We start from the raw sequence: 18,305 nt of genomic DNA, 5'->3' as shown, positions 1-18,305 counted from the left end.
GGCAGATGAATCCACCTCACTTCTCTGAAGGTATGGGAGAAAAAATGGACTAAGAAGATGATTTTCTTGAGTTTATCTTTTGGTAGGGTTTTAGTGACTTTCTGTACTTGGGTTCATACAACAAATTTTTATTGAGCACCAACTATGGGTAAATAATGCTTTCGACAGTTTTCAGAGATAACCTGAAAAAAGATGTCTCTTATTTCCAAGAATGCGTAGTCCTTGATGAAGGCAGGATGAACAGAAAATACTGTATGCAAAATGGCATTAATCAGAAGGCTCAGTGAGTTCCTTTGACATCACTGAGTGATATGATTGCTTATTCAGGCTAAGACTATACAAGAAAAATGGTATTTCATTGGATCTGGAATGATTAGCAAGACTTTACAGGGTGAAGAAAGGATGAAGAGAATTTCAGGAAAAGGGCATGTATAGAGGGTTAATATTTAAAAATAACATGTACAGGATCTGCTGATGTGCTCATGTGGTATGGAGTGTGTGGTTGGGTGATGTCTGATGTGGGTTTGGCTAGGTTGTAGGGGCATTCATTAGAGGCCAGTTTGGATTTATTGTAGTAGTTTATCAAGGTTTATACCCTTCATTTCTCAAAAATTCTTTTTAGCCATCACATGGCAATAGTTAAGTGTGAATCTTCACCTTTTTTCTTCCTCTCTTGTCTGTTATAAAAGTAATATTTGAGCCGGACCTGGTGGTGGCCCATGCCTACAGAGACCAGCCTGGTTAAAAGAGCGAGACCTGGTCTCTACAAAAAACAAAAACAAAAAAAACTTTTAGCCAGGTATGGTAGTGCATGCCTGTAGTCCTAGCTTTGAGAGGCTGGGATGGAAGAATGCCTTGGGCCCAGGTGTTTGAAGTTGCAATGAGCTATGATTGCACACTGTACTCCAGCCTGGGTGACAGAGCGAGACCCAGAGTGATTATATGTATATATATAATATGTATATAATATGTATCTATAATATATATGTATATATAATATATATATTTTTAAAGTAATATTTGGTCATTGTTGGAAATACACAACTATATAGAAAAAATTTAAGGCATTCATAATCTCACCACCCTCACCCCCAAAATAGCTCCTATTATCATTTTTGTATATATATGAATATATATCCTATTCTTTTAAAAAGATATGTACTTTTTCTTTTTAAACATTTTCTGTTCTTATGAATGAATTCCTTTTTTCTTAATCTCTGAAAAATTTAGACATATTTATTACAAAGTCCTTTTTGTGATTCCCAGTTTGGAAGCGTCTTCCTTTCATGCTGATGGATTCTCAGAGTGCGTAAGTTTTGTCTGTGTGAGTTTTGTCTTCAGGGCACTATCTTCAGCTGGAGTCCAGCGTGTACTCTGGGTGGTGCCAGTCTTCCTACCAAGCACTTCTGCTTTCGCCTTTGTGAGATCCTTATGGTTTCCTTGGTTTCTTGGGTTCTGGGTTTCTTTAGGGGAAATGGTATGAATTCAGGCTCCCCCTCACACCTAGGGCAGTTTTGGGGTTCAGATTTCTCCTGGGTGCCTTTTTTTTTTTCTGTCTGTAGTATGTGTGAAGTATACCTCTTTACAGACAGGACTGCCTCTTCCCAGGTTTGGGCTTTCTGTTCCACTTCTAACTTTCTGCTGTGTTCAGGATCCGAGGTCTCACTCCGTTGAGTTGTGAATGTTGTCCTGCTCTTATGCAGCTTCCCACTTCATATCTGGCTCTGGAGATTTCTTTTGCTTTCTCTAGATCATGTATCTATTGAAAAAATTTAAAGATGTGTATTTTATTAAACATTTCTACGTGTTTCCCTATCACCTCTGTCTAACCCGTCTTTTTTTCTTTGCGCAGGTGTATACTTTAAACAAAGTTGGGAATATACTATACATATTGATAATCTCCTTTTTGGAAACCTGAATAGTATATGGTGAATTTTTTTCCATGTTCTTTGAGAACAATGATTTTTAATTACTATCTGATTTTCCTTTTATTGGGAGATTTACCATATATTATTAAATAAATTCTCTATTTTTTAGAAGTTTAGGTTGTTTTCATTTTCCATTATTTTAAGTAAAAATGAAGTAAAGATCTATACCAAAATCTTTCCGCTCACTTTGGAATACTTCTGTAGAATAAATCCTACAAATGGAATTGTTTCATCAACATTTTTGAAGAAAGCCTTGTTAATTTGAGGCTTTTGAATCCATTGCTGCTAAATTGTGCTACAATGTTTGTTCCAGTTTTCACCCTATGAGTGTGGTCTGTCAGTTTGTGCCCCATATAGCGGGGTCTCTGTTTCCCAGAACATATTATCCGATTATTATCCTTTTAAAAGTATGGTTAATTTTCTGAGCAAAACAATGGTATTAATATTTAATTGTTATTTTAATTTTCATTTAGTTTAATGGCCTTTTAAAAATATAGTTTGAATAGATCTGTGGTATTTTCAGCTTTGTAGCCTCGACTTCCTGGAGCTCAAGTAATCCTCCCACCTCACCCCTCCAAGTAGGTGAGGCTACAGGGATGTACCACCACACTGGGCTAAGTTTTCTATTTTTTGTAGAGACAGGGTTTTGCCAGATTGCCCAGGCTGGTCTCGAACTCCTGGACTCAAGCGATCTGCCCACCTCACCACCATCCTTCACCCAGTCCATTTCCCACCCAGGATTATAGGCATGAGGCTGTTCCCAGCCTTCTTTTGTTATTTGCTGTCTTCCTATTGCCTCTCAAAAGAGTTGGATCTTTAGGTGGAAGTTGTATTTGTTAAGGGCAATGATGGATGAGAGAGCTTGCAAATTGTAGAAGCTGAGGAAAAAATTAAATTGCTCAAAATAAGAAAAGCTGTTGAGATGGAGGTTGAGGGGAAAAGGCCTTGGTGAAGGGAAGACTGGAGCCCAGAAAGGAAGGGCCAGGAGTTGTGTCAGGGTAGAGAGTTTTAGAGTGATCAGAGAGGAGGTGGCTCTCTTGCAGAGAAGAGCTTTGGAGAAAGAACAGTTAAAGGAAATTTTGCAGTTTTGCCCAGTGGTGTGTAAAGTAAATTTTTCTTCTTGATTTCTCCACAAAGTCATAAGAAAGATATTTCTTGTTAAATGCATTGTGAGGTTGGCTGTATTTGATAGGAATGCATTGAAGCTGTGGTTATGGCCTATGATGGGCACAACGTGAGAGCCAAATACTGGAGGGAGAGAGGTCGAGCAGCAATGAACCTCCTGAAGTAGCCCTGGTAAAACATCAGAGTACTGAAGCAAGGCTCTGCTCACTGATGACAAAAGGAGTCCAGTTTTTCCTCTTATATAAGTTCTGGGGTCCTGGTATATATCAAAGAATGGAGAGGGATCTACATAACAACTAGCATTGGTCTTCTAATACTGAGTATGCTTAGAGCTAACTTTGATTTAGTTAGGAAAAAAAGGAACATAATTTGAGAGTTATAGAATATGTTAGTCAAATTCTCTTTATCTTCATTTGCTCTTGATTAAACTACCAACAGCTAAGATCTCCTACAGTAGTTCTGCTCTTGTTAATTTTTTCATTGCTTTTTTCTTTTTTCTTTTTTTTTTTGAGATGGTGTTTCGCTCTTGTCACCCAGACTGGAGTACAATGGCATGATCTTGGCTCACTGCAACCTGCACCTCCCAGGTTCAAGTGATTCTCCTGCCTCAGGCTCCCAAGTTGCTGGGCTTACAGGCATGCAGCACCATGCCCAGCTAATTTTGTATTTCTAGTAGAGACGGGATTTCACCATGTTGGCCAGGCTGGTCTCGAACTCCTGACCTTAGGTGATCCTCCCGCCTCGGTCTCCCAAAGTGTTGGGATTACAGGCGTGAGCCACCACGCCTGACCTCTTCTTTTATTTCTAAAGCTATACAACCCATGGCATATAAACATTAATGTCTATTGTGTCTTAATTTTGGCTTGAACCTCTTAGGCATATAAAATGACAGTGGTTTTCTTTGGTCATTTTTTGTTTGTTTGTTTGTTTGTTTTGTTTTGTTTTTGAGACAGGGTCTCACTCTGTCACCCAAGCTGGAGTGCAGCGATACAGTGATGGCTCATTCCAACCTCGACTTCCCAGGCTCAAGGAATTCTCCTACTTCAGCCTCCTGAGTAACTAAGACCACAGGTGTGTGTCACCACGCCTGGCTAATTTATTTTTATTTTTCATAGAGAAGGGGTCTCTCTATGTCGTCCAGGCTTGTCTCAAACTCCTGGGCTCAAGTGATCCTCCTGCCTTGGCTTCCCAAAGTGCTGGGATTATAGGCATGAGCCACAGCACCTGACTTCTTTAGTAGTTTTTTACTTAAAGTCCTCTTTTGATGTGCATACTCTTACTCGGCATTGTCAATGACTTGTTCTGGAACATGAAGCATATCATTTTACCCCTCAATCTATATGCTGTTTTTCTTAATTGTGGAGTGAGGAGTGTGGACAGGACTTTATAACTTATAAATCATTAAACTTGAGTGTCATGATTCATTTATGAGGGTAACTTTGTCTAATAATGAGGTAATGGATGTGGAACTGCTTTTAAAAGTATAAAATGCTTGATCAAGTGCAGTTATCAGTTTTTCTAATGCCAAGATTCTAGTGAGAGACAATTTCCAGAGTTGGTAGTGGGCACCACCTACCTCCTCCAAAAGCAAAAGGTATAATTACTTCATAGTTCTCTGGCAAATATCTGGTTTCCCTAAGGGGCATCCATGTTTTGTGAGTAGGAAAAACTCTAACCCGTTTGATAGAATCCTTCAGTGGTGGCATTCAGACTATTAAAAGAATTATAAAACATAGATTTGTTAATTAGTTGTATTCTTTAAGTAAATTGTGTTAATAATTTGATAGTTGTTAATTCTTTGTTATTATGGCATTCTTTGTGATTGATATTTTTCAGTACCTTTTCAAATCCATAACCTATCAAAACTTAGGATTTTAGGAAATACTTCTATGAATCCTTGGAAAAGAATACATGTATAAGACAATTCCTTTTGTCTTTTAATAGGGAAGGCCAGAGTTGGATTATGTAGGTTGCAAAATGCAGTACCTCAGACTTGCAACTCTGAAAAGCACTGCTTGAAATCTCTGCAAAGAATGAAAAATTTCAAGTTTTAAACAATGTGTGTTTTAGAGGTTAAAGTTTAAACCCTGACTTGGAAGCATGCTGGGTAGGACTCTTCTGCTTACTCAGATGCAAGTTGGATCAGAATCTCTCTTGTGTTGCTGTGAATCATTTCACTGAAATTCTCAGCTACAGCTGGAGGAAAGAGGATTACAAACCAGGAGGTAATACCTGGGTTATTCCAGAGCACTTGGAAATGACTCACAGCTTCCTGCTCTCTGACAGTTCTTCAGTGTTGGTCTTGAGGCATTCATTCTGAATGAGATATTTGGCATTATAGGGAGTTACAGTTTGAGCATTATCCCTAATGTATAATTTCCTGTTACTAAATAATACGTAGAAAATAGGAACAAGGTGTTTTCAGAGGAAAGAAATGTGATGTAAAAAAATTGTGTCATAGAGGAAAACTAATGTGATGTAAAAAAAAGGGTGTCATTTTCACAAAGCTCATTTCAATCTTTTGATCCATTCCCTGAGTATCATAAGACAGGTCACATTCTGCCCACACTTCACCCTGGCAGTTCTGTACCAACAAGTCAGGTTCTAGGGAAGCTTCCAACAGGAGAAGGTCCTAGGGGGTACAACATAAGATGTAGGCATGGAAGGGGCTTGGTGGAGACCACCAATATGAAGGCATTGTATAATTAAGGGTCTGGACTTAGCAGACTCCTTGGGTTCAGAGCCCAGCTCTGCCACTTATGTGAAGCTTTTGGTCTCAATTTCTTTAATTCTAAAGTGCAAACTGTAATAATATCAACCTCATAGAGTTGCTGTGAGGATTCAATGAGTCAATACATGTAGTACTTAGAACAGTGCTTGGCCTATAGTGAACGCCCATGAATGCCTATTATTAAGGCAGTAAGGGAAGTCTTACTTGCTGTGTTTGGACTGCCACTGTGTATGAGGCATGAGTGCTGTGTTTTGTGTTTTTTGGGTAGGGAGTTAAGGGGAGATTTTATGAGCCATGTTTATACAACCTTCATGTGTTTTTGATTGGATGCAATGAGTTCAGGTCAGGAGAAGATTCTGAGATGGCATGCTTGCATTTGCTTCGGATTCAGATTTAAAACTTCATCTTTGCTTCATGCAAATAAAAAGACTACAGAAGGCAAATGAGTATAGGAAAAGGTTTCTCCATAGCTCTAGGTCTTGTCTTCCTGATATCCCTTTACTACAGGCATGGGCATGTTGCAGAAGCTCTGCCAATCACACAACATCCTGGGAACTAGACTGTCATCCTCAGACGGCAGCAGAGGCATCTGGAGACAGTGCTGTAAAGCAGCACATCATGGTTCTTACTGTGGAGCTCCATGGAGTGGTCTGGCACTTGTTCTTTGGGAGTCTATTTCTTCAGCCCTCTCTTGATTCTTTGAGTCAATGCCCTGAATCTAGTGCATTCCTTTTTTGACAGATGTTACCAGAATCAGGTTTGTTTGTTGCTTATAGTGAAAATACCTTAACTGGTACAAATAGCAAGTAGGAAGATTAAATATTTCCATTGTCAGTAGATAAGGGGACACAGTTGAAGCTAAGAGTCCTGGAAGTCAGAGAAAATTCCTTCTTAGAAAGCATGGCTTGGAGGGAGTGAGAATATCCCTTCTTTTCTGAGGTACATAAGAAGAAATGCACTTTTGACCTATTTGGGTGGAAAAAGGGAGAGTCCTTAAGTTGGCCAATATTGGGCTGCTCTAAATACAAGGCGCTGCATGTAGGTGTGTTTGGAGATGGGAGTGGTGATTTTTCATGTGCCAGAGATGCAAATTACCAATAGGCAAAAAGACTAACAGAAAATTAAAGGCTTTCAAAGAAGTGACATTTTTTGAATAGAATCATCACCATCATTGCCACTGAGAAATTAAAAGTGATGTTGTTAACTGAAATCTATATTGTATTGCATCATCTTATCACCTTAGGGGTTTCTTAAGGATACTGGTGTATCTTATATTTCTTCTATACTTAAAAATTACAAGGTGATAAGATGCTATAATACAATATAAATAGTCAAGAACTCCGTTTGTCAGATTATGAGTGGTCTGTGGGGAAGACCAGTAAGGTTTTCTTTTTCTTTTCTTTTCTTTTTCTTTTTCTTTCTTTCTTTCTTTTTTTTTTTTTTTTGAGACAGCCCTCGCTGCTGTCCGGCTGGAGTACAATGGCACAATCTTGGGTCACTGCAACGTCTGCCTCTTGGGTTCACGCGATTCTTCTGCCTCAGCCTCCCGGATTAGCTGGGATTACAGGTGCACACCACCATACCCAGCTAATTTTTTGTATTTGTAGTAGAGAGACGGGGTTTCATTATGTTGACCAGACTGGTCTTGAAACCCTGACCTCATGCCTGTTCATTTTTCAATTCATTTTTCAGCCAATTGATACCTACTCTAGAAATCCTTCCTTGAATCTTCTAGTCAGATGATTCTTTCTTTCCTACTTACTTAATTCTAGCCTGTAGAGGGGTTCTAGTTCATTTTGAGAGCTGACTCTCTAGTAGGGGCTGTGTGGAGGACTGTTGAAAAGGGATCCTGCACCACTCAAGGCTCAGTGAGAAAGAACTGCAATTGGTGAGGGATGTCTGCAGTGGGTAAGGCAGTCATGTGTTTGCCATTGCTGTCATCTTTGGTTCATTGACTCGCTTACTAAATTGTAAACTGTTTGAGAGTCAGGCCTGTGTGTGAGTCACCATTTGATTGCCTCCAACACTTGGCACAACGCCTAGCACCTTAGATGTTCTCAATAAATCTGTGCTGAAATGAGGGCAATGAAGGAAAAAATTCATGGTGGAATTTGATCTTTGCTTTGAATGGGGGTAAAGATTTGGCTGTGGGAGAATAGAGTTTCTAAGGACAGGAAATGGCATGAAGGAAAGTTGTAGAACAATATGGAAGAGGCCTCCAGAGAAAGAGGAGGCCTTTTTCAGGATGTAGTGGGAAATCAAGATTGTTAAAAGGAAAGGTTTGGAGTCTATAGGTAAAAGTTTAACTAAAATTGTTGAGGCTGTGATCTCATGAAGGAAATTGTTTGAAGTATAGTTTAATGGAACAAACTAAAAAAGACAAGAGAAAATTCAGCTGTGGGAGGCATCAGTTTTTGGAATATTTTCCTCCTCCAGGATTTGAAAATAGAGAATTGGGCAGCTTGTGTGATTATGAATAGCAATATAGTGACATTATTATTGTCAATTGGAACTTCAGAACAACAGTAAAAGCAACAAATAGATTTGATAAAGAAGCTCTCATTTCTAATGTTCCTACATAAGGTTTATTTCAGGCCAAATTTTTTGAGCAGCTGTACCTATGTTAGATATCTGACCATATATAAAAATGCCCATACAAAAATGAATGGAGAATTTTGAATTTTTTCAGCTTCATTCACTCCTGAATTGTCTGCCATGCATCCTTCTTGTTCCCTTTGTGCTTTGACAGCACATTATCACGCCACACAGCAAATTATAGTGTGGGTCTTACTGAGATCTGGGTCAGGCACCACTTTGGAAATCTAATTAACTTAAAGGGACTTGCCACTCAGTGTACCTGTTTTTGGTAGGATGTTGGATAAATCTGCAAACATCTTGGACATAAATATTTTTTAGTCTCAGATACTAAGTAAATTGCTTTTTTCTCTCTACATGCAATACTTTAGAAGTTTCCTGATTTTAATGATTATTGACTTTGTATGTCATTGCAGCTAGATTGCCCTGCCCTGCCTCATGCCAGAAAGACCTGCCCATTTCTCGTAATATATTACTACTCACTTTGTCATCTTTAGCTGAAGGTGAATTAAAAGTTAATAGGAGCCGGGCTTGGTGGTACACACCTGTAGTCCCAGACACTCAGGAGGCTGAGGTGGCTCACCTGAGCCCCGGAGTTCCAGGCTGCAGTGAACCATGATCATGATACTGCACTCCAGTTTGGGTAACAGAGTGATACCCTATGTCAAAAAAAAAAAAGAAGACAAAAAGCCAGGCGTGGTGGCTTACGCCTGTAATCCCAGCACTTTGGGAGGCTGAGGCGGGTGGATCACCTGAGGTCAGAAGTTGGAGACCAGCCATGACCAACATGATGAAACCCCGTCTCTACTAAAAACACAAAAAATTAGCCAGGCATGGTGGCTTATGCCTGAAATCCCAGCTACTAGGGAGGCTGTGGCAGGAGAATTGCTTGAATCCGGGAGATGGAGCTTGCAGTGAGCTGAGATCACGCCACTGAACTCCAGCCTGGGTGACAGAGCAGGACTCTGTCTCAAAAAAAAAAAAAAAAAAAGTGAATAGGAAGAATTTTTCTGAATGAAGGGAAAGGGAACAAAAGGTGCAAGTAGTCATAGGTCTAGAGACCTTTAGGCTATGAATATAATATTTAATACAATACTACTGATCAGTATGGGAGCAACTACGAACTGACTTGTGGTTCACTGATGCACTGAGTTTCTGGGATTAGGTGAGGTCGTGGTAAAATACAAATTATGACCAAAGTAACGCCTATAATCTAGATGTAAACTTATTTGGAAAATATAGGTAATTTTCTTTCCCAATTCAGAATGACCAAATATTCTCCATCCTTTGAGGAAGTGACTTGCCTCCCATTTTCTTCATGTAGATTGTTTTTGCTCTCTCTGTATATTCATTTAGACACTTGTTGCTGAAAGCAATAGAAACCCAGTTTAAATGGCTTTTAATAAATTGTTTCAAGTAACCACCAAAAAAAAAAAAAAAAAAACCAAACCAAAAACCAGAAAAACCACAGTGGAATTCAGGACTCTGAATTCCTGACAACTCTGCCAGAATGTGTCTTGTCTTTACTGTTTGTCTTCTGCAGCGTTGGTTTTGGCAGCTGCTGCTGCTGCTTCTTTCTTTTTCTTCTTTCTTCTTCTTTCTTCTTCTGTCTTCTTCCTCTTCCTCTTCTTCTTCTTTTTGACTGAGTCTCGCTCTGTCGCCCAAGCTGGAGTGCAGTGGTGTGATCTCAGCTTACTGCAACCTCTGCCTCTCGGGTTCAAGTGATTCTTGTGCCTCAGCCTCCTGAGTAGCTGGGGCTACAGGTGTCCACCCCCATGCCCAGCTAATTTTTGTCTGGTTTTGGCTTCTTCTTAGCCTTGTGTTCTCTCTTTGTTGGAGGCATGATGGCTACAGCTGCTCTAACCTCTACTTCCTCTCTGATTCGGGGGATCATGTGGGGACTCTCATTATAGAATGTTTTACAAAAGCCTTGTTATGTCTTGTTGGCTCCAGCTGGATTTTATGCCTATTCCTAAAGCAAAATCACTGTGGCCAGGGAATATGATGTGCTGCATGGCTTGGACCTGGAACCTTAGCCAAAAATGGCATGGATGTATCATTACAGGTGGAACATCAGAACTAAAGTTAGGACTGTTGCCAGAAGAAGGAAAATAGTTGTTGAAGGAGAAAACAAAACATGTTGAGGAAATTATACTCAAAGTGTTAATACTGACATTATAATGATGGGGACTTGGGTAATACTCATGTGTTGAATTTTCCCAGAGAGCCAGTGAAGGCCTAAAGTGGGAGAAGGGGTAGGGGACAGTAGATGGGATATAAATACTAAATGAGAAGAAAAAGATCCTGGGATGCCGGGTAGGCCCAGTTGCCTGAGCTGGGAAAGTCTCTGTGGTTAATAGGCTTGTGACCTGCTGGTCCCTTATCTTTCAGAGGAGGCGACAATTGGAAATGCCCCTTATTGGGTTCAGGGATGTGATGAGTGGTGTAAAACTGAAGTTGGGTTTTTGACAAATTTAGAGACAAAATGTTTTCTTCTGGCCCTCAGTGAGCTAATTTGATGGGAGTGTTTCTTTTTCTTTTTTCTTTTCTCTTTTCTTTACTTTTAAGAGATGGAGACAGGACCAGGCACAGTGGCTCACGTGTGTAATCCCAGCATTTGTGAGGCCAAGGCGGCTGGATCACCTGAGGTCAGGAGTTCGAGACCAGCCTGGCCAACATGATGAAACCCAGTCTCTACTAAAAATATACAAAAATTAACTGGGCATGGTGATGGGCACCTGTAATCTCAGCTTCTTTGGAGACTGAGGCAGGAGAATCACTTGAACCCAGGAAGCAGAGGTTGTAGTGAGCCAAAATCGTGCATTGCACTCCAGCCTGGATGACAAGAGTGGAACTCTGTCTCAAACAAACAAACAAAGAAAACCCCCTAAAACAAAAAGAGATGGAGACAGGGGGTCTCACTGTCTTGCTCAGGCTGCATTCAAACTCCTAGCTTTAAGCAATCCCCCCACCTCAGCCGTTTGAGTAGCTGAGACTACAGGCACATGCTACTGTGCCCAACCAATGGGAGTGTTTCTAAAGAAACACAGCATTTCCATCCAGGCCCCCTGGGAGGCCAATGAATGAACAGAATCGAGGTGAGGAACCAAACTTAATAGACTGAAGGACTCATCTGGCACACACAGTGCTTTATAATAATTCAAATTGTTTGCCAAAACTTAAAAATCAAATTTCACCTAAAAATATGGATCTGTGACTTCCCTTGAAAAATCAGAAGATCTAGCAACCCTGGGCCTCATTCCTCTTGGCAACTGTCCACTGGAGCTCAGCAGTGTCTGCTCCTTTTCAGAGCCCTTCCCATCCCCTACCAGGTCTGAATCACACTTCTGACTTTCCCTGCCTGGCCCTTGTAGGCTTACAAATGTGGATGGGATTTCCAGGGGACAGGCATTATGGACACATTAAGAAAGGGGTAAAGGTTAGGAGTCAAATGGGGAGGGGCCTCTTTCTTCATCCAGGATTTCAGGAACTAGGAAGAATATTCATGGCTGTAGATAGGAAGTGTTGCTGAGCTTGTGGCCATGAGGCATCATTGTTCAGCGGGTCCTCAGAAGAACTGATTCCCACTGTGTGGATTCTAATTTCCTCAGCTTACAAGTTATCTGTCACCCAGTGTTGGATTTAGAGAGGACTTAAGGCTTTAGGAAAGTACGGGGGACTAAGTCATTCCCTTTCTTTCTCCCCTACAAATCGTTCCAGTCAGTCTCCTATTGATGCTTTTTATTGTGCGTTAGCCAGTAAATCCTACTTTGCACCATTTATATATACTTTTAATCTAGTTTCCTATTTTTCAGCTAAGAAAACTTACTAACCTTGGCTCTGCCAACAGAGGCAAAGATTTTTGTGCCCCTTGAACAGGCTGCAGTGAGGGAGCAGTGCCTGAGTCCTCGGAGGCGTGGCAAATCCACTAACGCATCTATCTGAGTGGAGCTGAGGGCACAGAGTAGGAGGCGGGGGGACCAAGTTGAGTCATACGTTTCACATTGTCCCTCTGTGCCTAGGCCATCCCTTCAATATGTACTTCCTCACCGATCACTTGAAGTGTTTGGGTTTCAAAACTGAATAGCGCCTGTTTGGTGGTAGCCATGGATAATGGTAGAACTCTGGGATAAAGGCCTTGTGAGAAGAGACTACGTTGTTGTTGGTTTTTGTTTGTTTTTGGCATGCTGATTTAACCATTCAGTGAGCAGCTCTAACTCTGCATACTCATTCATTCAGTTGCACAAGTCAAGTAACATTTGAACGTCTGTGCTTAAGTGACCAAATCCCATGTATTAAAAAGTAAAGTCAGAGCTGAGGTGCCAGCAGCTTTCACTTCAATATGTTGTCTTTCCTTGGGAAAGTGATTTCCTCTAAGTCCTTCTGTACAGCCAGTTTTTGGGTCCGCATCCGTATTTTTCTTCACCAAATACTTGCTGACTCATTGCATGTTTTTACATTGTTATTCTGGTAACTGCTGCCCCTGACTTGCACTTAGCTTTAATGAAGAAAGGGATAATTTTGCTGCAATGTGAATCTTTCTCATATCAAATGCTTTTCCAAGAGCTTGTTTCTGTTTTCTTCAAGTCTTTGGTCTTTGTCTTTCTCTTATTCTTGTTTTCTCTTAAACTCATGCATGTGAGTGTGTGTGTACATATGCATAGTCTCACCCACCCCTTTTAGCCTTCTTCTCACATCACCATTCCATATAATACAATTGCCTTGGTTACGATTAGTTCAGAAACTTTTTTTTTTTTTTTGTGATGGTCTTGCTGTGTTGCCCAAGCTGGAGTGCAGTGGTGTGATCTCGGCTCACTGCAACCCACACCTCATGTGCTTAAGTGATCCTCCCACCTCAGCCTCCAGAATGGCTGGGACTACAGGCTCAAGCCACCATGACTGGCTAATTTTTATATATTTTTTTAGTAGAGATGGGGTTTTGCCACGTTGCCGAAGCTGGTTTCCATCTCCTGAGCTCAAGCGATCTGCCCACCTCGATGTCCCAAAGTGCTGGGATTACACGTGTGAGCCACAATGCCTAGCCCTAGTTCAGAGACTTCTAACCTAAAGCCATATATGATATATGCTGAGTAACTCCTATAATATGTGGTATATAGTATAAAAGAGACTCCTTTATATCTAGATTTAAACAGAAAGTGAATTAGAAGATGATTCTAATTTGTTCATCAAAGAACAATAATCATAAGATTGTACTATTTACAAAAAATCCGTTTAAGTTAAACTTTTCAGGCATTTACAGTTGAACCTGATAAGCGCTATGTCGTATGAGTACAGTTTTAGGAGAAACTGATTCTTACTCATCTTTATATCTTCATTTAGCCAAGCCAAATAGGATGTATTTGTTGAATACATGAATGAATGAATTTAAACTCCCTTACTAGGGGCCACACGTTGGGACTTTTAAGTAAGTAGTAGAAAACTCTTGGTGGTGAGTCCAACAGCCAGTGAAGGCCAGTCCCAAATTGCCAATGCATGGGAATCCTCCTAGAGGGTCAGTTCCTCTTCCACTTTTCTTTTTTTCTTTCTTTCTTTTTTTTTTGTTGTTGTTGTTTTGTTTTGTTTTTTGAGACAGAGTTTCGCTCTTGTTGCCCAGACTGGAGTGCAACGGTGCAATCGCGGCTCACTGCAACCTCTGCCTCCTGGGTTCAAGTGATTCTCCTGCCTCAGCCTCCTGAGTAGCTGGGATTACAGGTGTGCACCACCACGCCCAACTAATTTACTTCCACTTTTCTTTAAGCACAAATCATTTTAAATGGGATCTTCTTTCACCAATTAAAGCCTCTTTTTTCCTTGCCTAATCCTCAAGAGTACCATGACACAACCAAATATATATTTGGAAAGTTACACACATTCTAAAAGAGACTTTTGAAAATTTAGATAAAATTGGATTTGATCTTTTATCCTCCCTCAAATTTCTTCCTTGAGCCTTTTAAAAGTTTACCAAAGTTAGAGCAGTTCTTTATGATTGGCAGAATCTAAAAGCCTTCTTAGAACAGTTTCAGGAAAAAAAGGCAGTAGAAACAACCCTGAATTGCCATGAGACTGACAATGTAAAAATCACAACTGTTACCATTCTTTTGTACCCTTCCAGAAAATGTTTTATAAACATACTGCTGATACCATCACTCTCCTTTCCCTGCCACACTTACTTTTCTGCATCTTGTTTTGTTTTTTTGAGAGTACAGATGCTCCTTAACTTACAGAGGAGTCCCATTTCAATAAACCCATCGTACGTAAAAAGTGCATTTTGTACACCTAATCTACTGAGCCTCATAGCTTAGCCTTGCCTACCTTAAATGTGCTTAGAATGCTTACAGTAGCCTAAAGTTGGGCAAAACTTTCTGACAACATGGTAAATATAGAGTATTGGTTGTTCACCCTTGTGATCGCGTGGCTGACCGTGGCTCACCACCTCTGCCCAGCATGGTGAGAGTATCATACCACTCTCTGCTAACTGTGTATAACTTCCGCACCATTGTGAAGTTGAAAAATTCTAAGTCAAATCATCGTAAGTTAGGAGCTGTCTGTGTATCTTGAAGATCCTTTTATATTTTTCTATTTGTTTCATTTTAATGTCAAAGGATTCAAAGCAACATCTTTGCACTTATTAGCTATAAAAACAAAGCTTTAAAGATAGGAAACAGCGTTGTATGGGTTTGGCTTTTTTGAGAAGTCTACATGTTGCTTTTGCCTGATTATAGGAGACTAAAAATATTTTATGTAATTAACAAATTATATAAATTTGAATAGGCATGAGCAAAGAATATAACCCCAGGTTTATTTTTATCATTTCAAATGCAAGGTCAACACAAACACTGTTAATTTGCAGTCTTCTGTGGAGTGCAAATGCTAAAATTGGGCCACTATTTTTAAAACTTGAGGCAAGGGATAGCATTTTGAATACAGGAAAGGATATACAGGATGACTGAAACCACAGAGATTCAAAGCCAGCCACAACACAACTAGCATTTTGCAGACCCAGGGAATTATGCTTAACAATACTTAAAAAAACGATTTAATCTATTTGAACACAACATAAGTATGCCTCTAAATAGTTTTAAATATACTAAAGCTTCCTAAAGGTGAGAATCCAATGAAATGAATATTTAATGCTAAGATGTAAGAACCTGCATCTGGGGAGTAAGATGACTTCTATTTATTCCTTTTTCTACTGACTTGAGCGCTTTAGAATTTTTTAAAAAACAATATAGAATTAAATAGCGGACAGTAGTATATTTAAAACAAGACCAAAAGATTTAATTGCACATTTAATTAGAACCAGGCTCCAGAAAAATTGTAAGAGATAGAAATTTGTGATTTCGAAAGAACGCCACAATTTCTGAATAAATTTGTGTACAGATCACAAATGAGCCATACTCTTAGAGGATTTCACACAATTTAATATAATTTTTCAATGATGAATGAAATTTCAGTAAATAAATTATTTTGAAAATTGATGTGCTTCACTGAAAAATTAGGGATGATATTGAACCTTCTATATAAATACAAGTCTATAAAAGTGTATAAAAAGAGGATTTTCCACTTAGCTTCAATTCCTATTGTTTTATAAAGCACCTGTCACTTATTTTCTGAGGCATATATTAACTATCTGACAGAACTAAGTGTTTATGAGGAATACAATATAATTTGTATTCATCTTTAGCTTTACAGTGAATAGACAAGCCACTAAGTCATTTTAAAAATAAGAGTTGTGGCTACTCTATGAAGTAGCCATTCTTTTATTCCTTTACTTTCTTAATAAACTTATTTTCACTTAAAAAAAAAATAGGAATGCTCTTACACTGTTGGTGGGAGTGTAAATTAGTTCAACCGTTGTGAAAGACAATGTGGCGATTCCTCAAAGATCTAAAACTAGAAATACCATTTGACCCAGCAATCCTGTTACTGGGTATATACCCAAAGGATTATAAATCATGCTGCTATAAAGATACATGCACACGTATGTTTAGTGCAGCATTATTCACAATAGCAAAGACTTGGAACCAGTCCAAATGCCCATCAATGATAGACTGGATAAAGAAAATGTGGCACGTATACACCATGGAATACTATGCAGCCATAGAGAAGGATGAGTTCATGTCCTTTGCAGGGACATGGATGAAGCGGGAAACCATCATTCTCAGCAAACTAACACAAGAACGGAAAACCAAACACTGGGTGTTCTCACTCATAAGTGGGAGTTGAACAATGAGAAGACGTGGACACAGGGAGGGGAACATCACACACTGGGGCCTGTTGAGGGGTGGGGACTAGGGGAGGGATAGCATTAGGAGAAATACCTAATGTAGATGACGTGTTGATGGGTGCAGCAAACCACCAGGGCACATGTATACTTATGTAACAAACCTGCATGTTCTGCATATGTATCCCAGAACTTAAAGTATAATAAAAATAAATAAATAAGAGTTGCATTGCTAGATATTGGAAGTCTTAAAAATGTAAATAATTCTACTTTTAGATATTTATCACACAGAATAAATATGGAGAAGAACAAAGATTTATCTGCAGGGATGTTCATTGAAGCATTATTTGTAATGAAAAATTAAAAGCAGTGCAAATACTCTGAAAGAGGGGATTTACCAAATAAGTTATGATATAGTAATATGTAGCCATTAAATATTATGTTGATGAACCAACATGAAAACATAGTGACAATGTGTTATTACCAACAAAAAGGTTATAATATAGTATGGTCACATTGTTCTCACCCCCAAAAGGTACACATGTGTTTTAAAAGTAGGTCAGAAGGGGGCCAGGCGCCATGGATCAACATCTGTTATCCCAGCACTTTGGGAGGCTGAGGTGGGTAGATCACTTGAGGTCAGGAGTTCGAGACCAGCCTGGCCAACATGGTGAAACCACATCTCTACTAAAAATACAAAAATTAGCTGGGCATAGTGCCACATGCTTGTAATCCCAGCTACTGGGGAGGCTGAGGCAGGAGAATCGCTTGAACTCGGGAGGCGGAGGTTGCAGTGAGCTGAGATCGCACCATTGCACTCCAGCCTGGGTGAAGAAGCGAGACTGTCTCAAAAATAAAAAAAGAAAGTAGGTCAGAAGGATAAAGACAACGAAATGATATTTGTCGATATTTCTGTATAGTAGGATTATGAGTAATGTTAATTTTCTGTTTGGGACATTCGTTATCAATTATTTTCCGTAATGAACACACACCACCTTGTGACTTTTCCTATAGCCCAGTTTTACATAATTTTTTCCTTTTTAGTTTGTCTTACCTGCTCAGAATACGAAGCCCCCCACCCCCTCACCGCTCAACTTTCAAAGGCTGAGACAGGAGGACTGCTTGAGGCTAGGAGTTCAAGACCAGCCTGGATAACATAGTGAGATCCTGTCTCTACAAAAAACTTTTAGCTGGGTGCAGTGGCAGGAGGCTGAGGTGGGAGGCTCACTTAAGCCTAGGAGTTTGGGACTGCAGTGAGCCACGATCATGCCAAAAAAAAGAAGAGCCCTACAGACCCTCAGAGACTTCACACGGGGGAGGAGAAAGAATGTGGCAGTGGCTGAATATTGTAAAGCTGAATGTTAAAACCACACATCCCATTATAAGATAAGCAGATTCTGAATTTACCTTTTTTGTGGACATTATTCGTGTCTTAAAAAGTTTTACTTTCTGACCTTATGCTGTACATTTATAAATGCTCTACTTTTCTCAAACTTGAAATGCATTGCTTGTTTTCTTGAAATTTTGGGGCAAAATGCAAATAGAAATTAATATTAATTCATTAGGCTGTTGAGAAATATCTGTGTAAAAGCACGAGGTGAGAAAAACAGGTGTTTCTTCCCCTTACTGAGTCTCAGTTATAGTTTGGCTGGCCTATGCTGAGAGATTGTTACCAGGGGACCTACTCCTATTTGTTCTTTGT

At 39.7% G+C, this 18,305-nt stretch overlaps 1 protein-coding gene across 3 annotated transcripts in view; it reads left to right on the top strand.

Moving 5' to 3' along the window:
• Positions 1 to 18,305, top strand: part of PLS1 (plastin 1) — a 110,732-nt gene that overhangs the window by 43,495 nt on the left and 48,932 nt on the right. The gene's annotated exons all lie outside the window — the stretch shown is intronic.

Source organism: Papio anubis, chromosome 2 (assembly GCF_008728515.1).
Source record: "Papio anubis isolate 15944 chromosome 2, Panubis1.0, whole genome shotgun sequence".
NCBI classification, from domain to species: Eukaryota; Metazoa; Chordata; class Mammalia; order Primates; family Cercopithecidae; genus Papio; species Papio anubis.
Note: the sequence above shows the minus strand (reverse complement) of the source record. Positions and strands in the feature narration are given on the sequence as shown.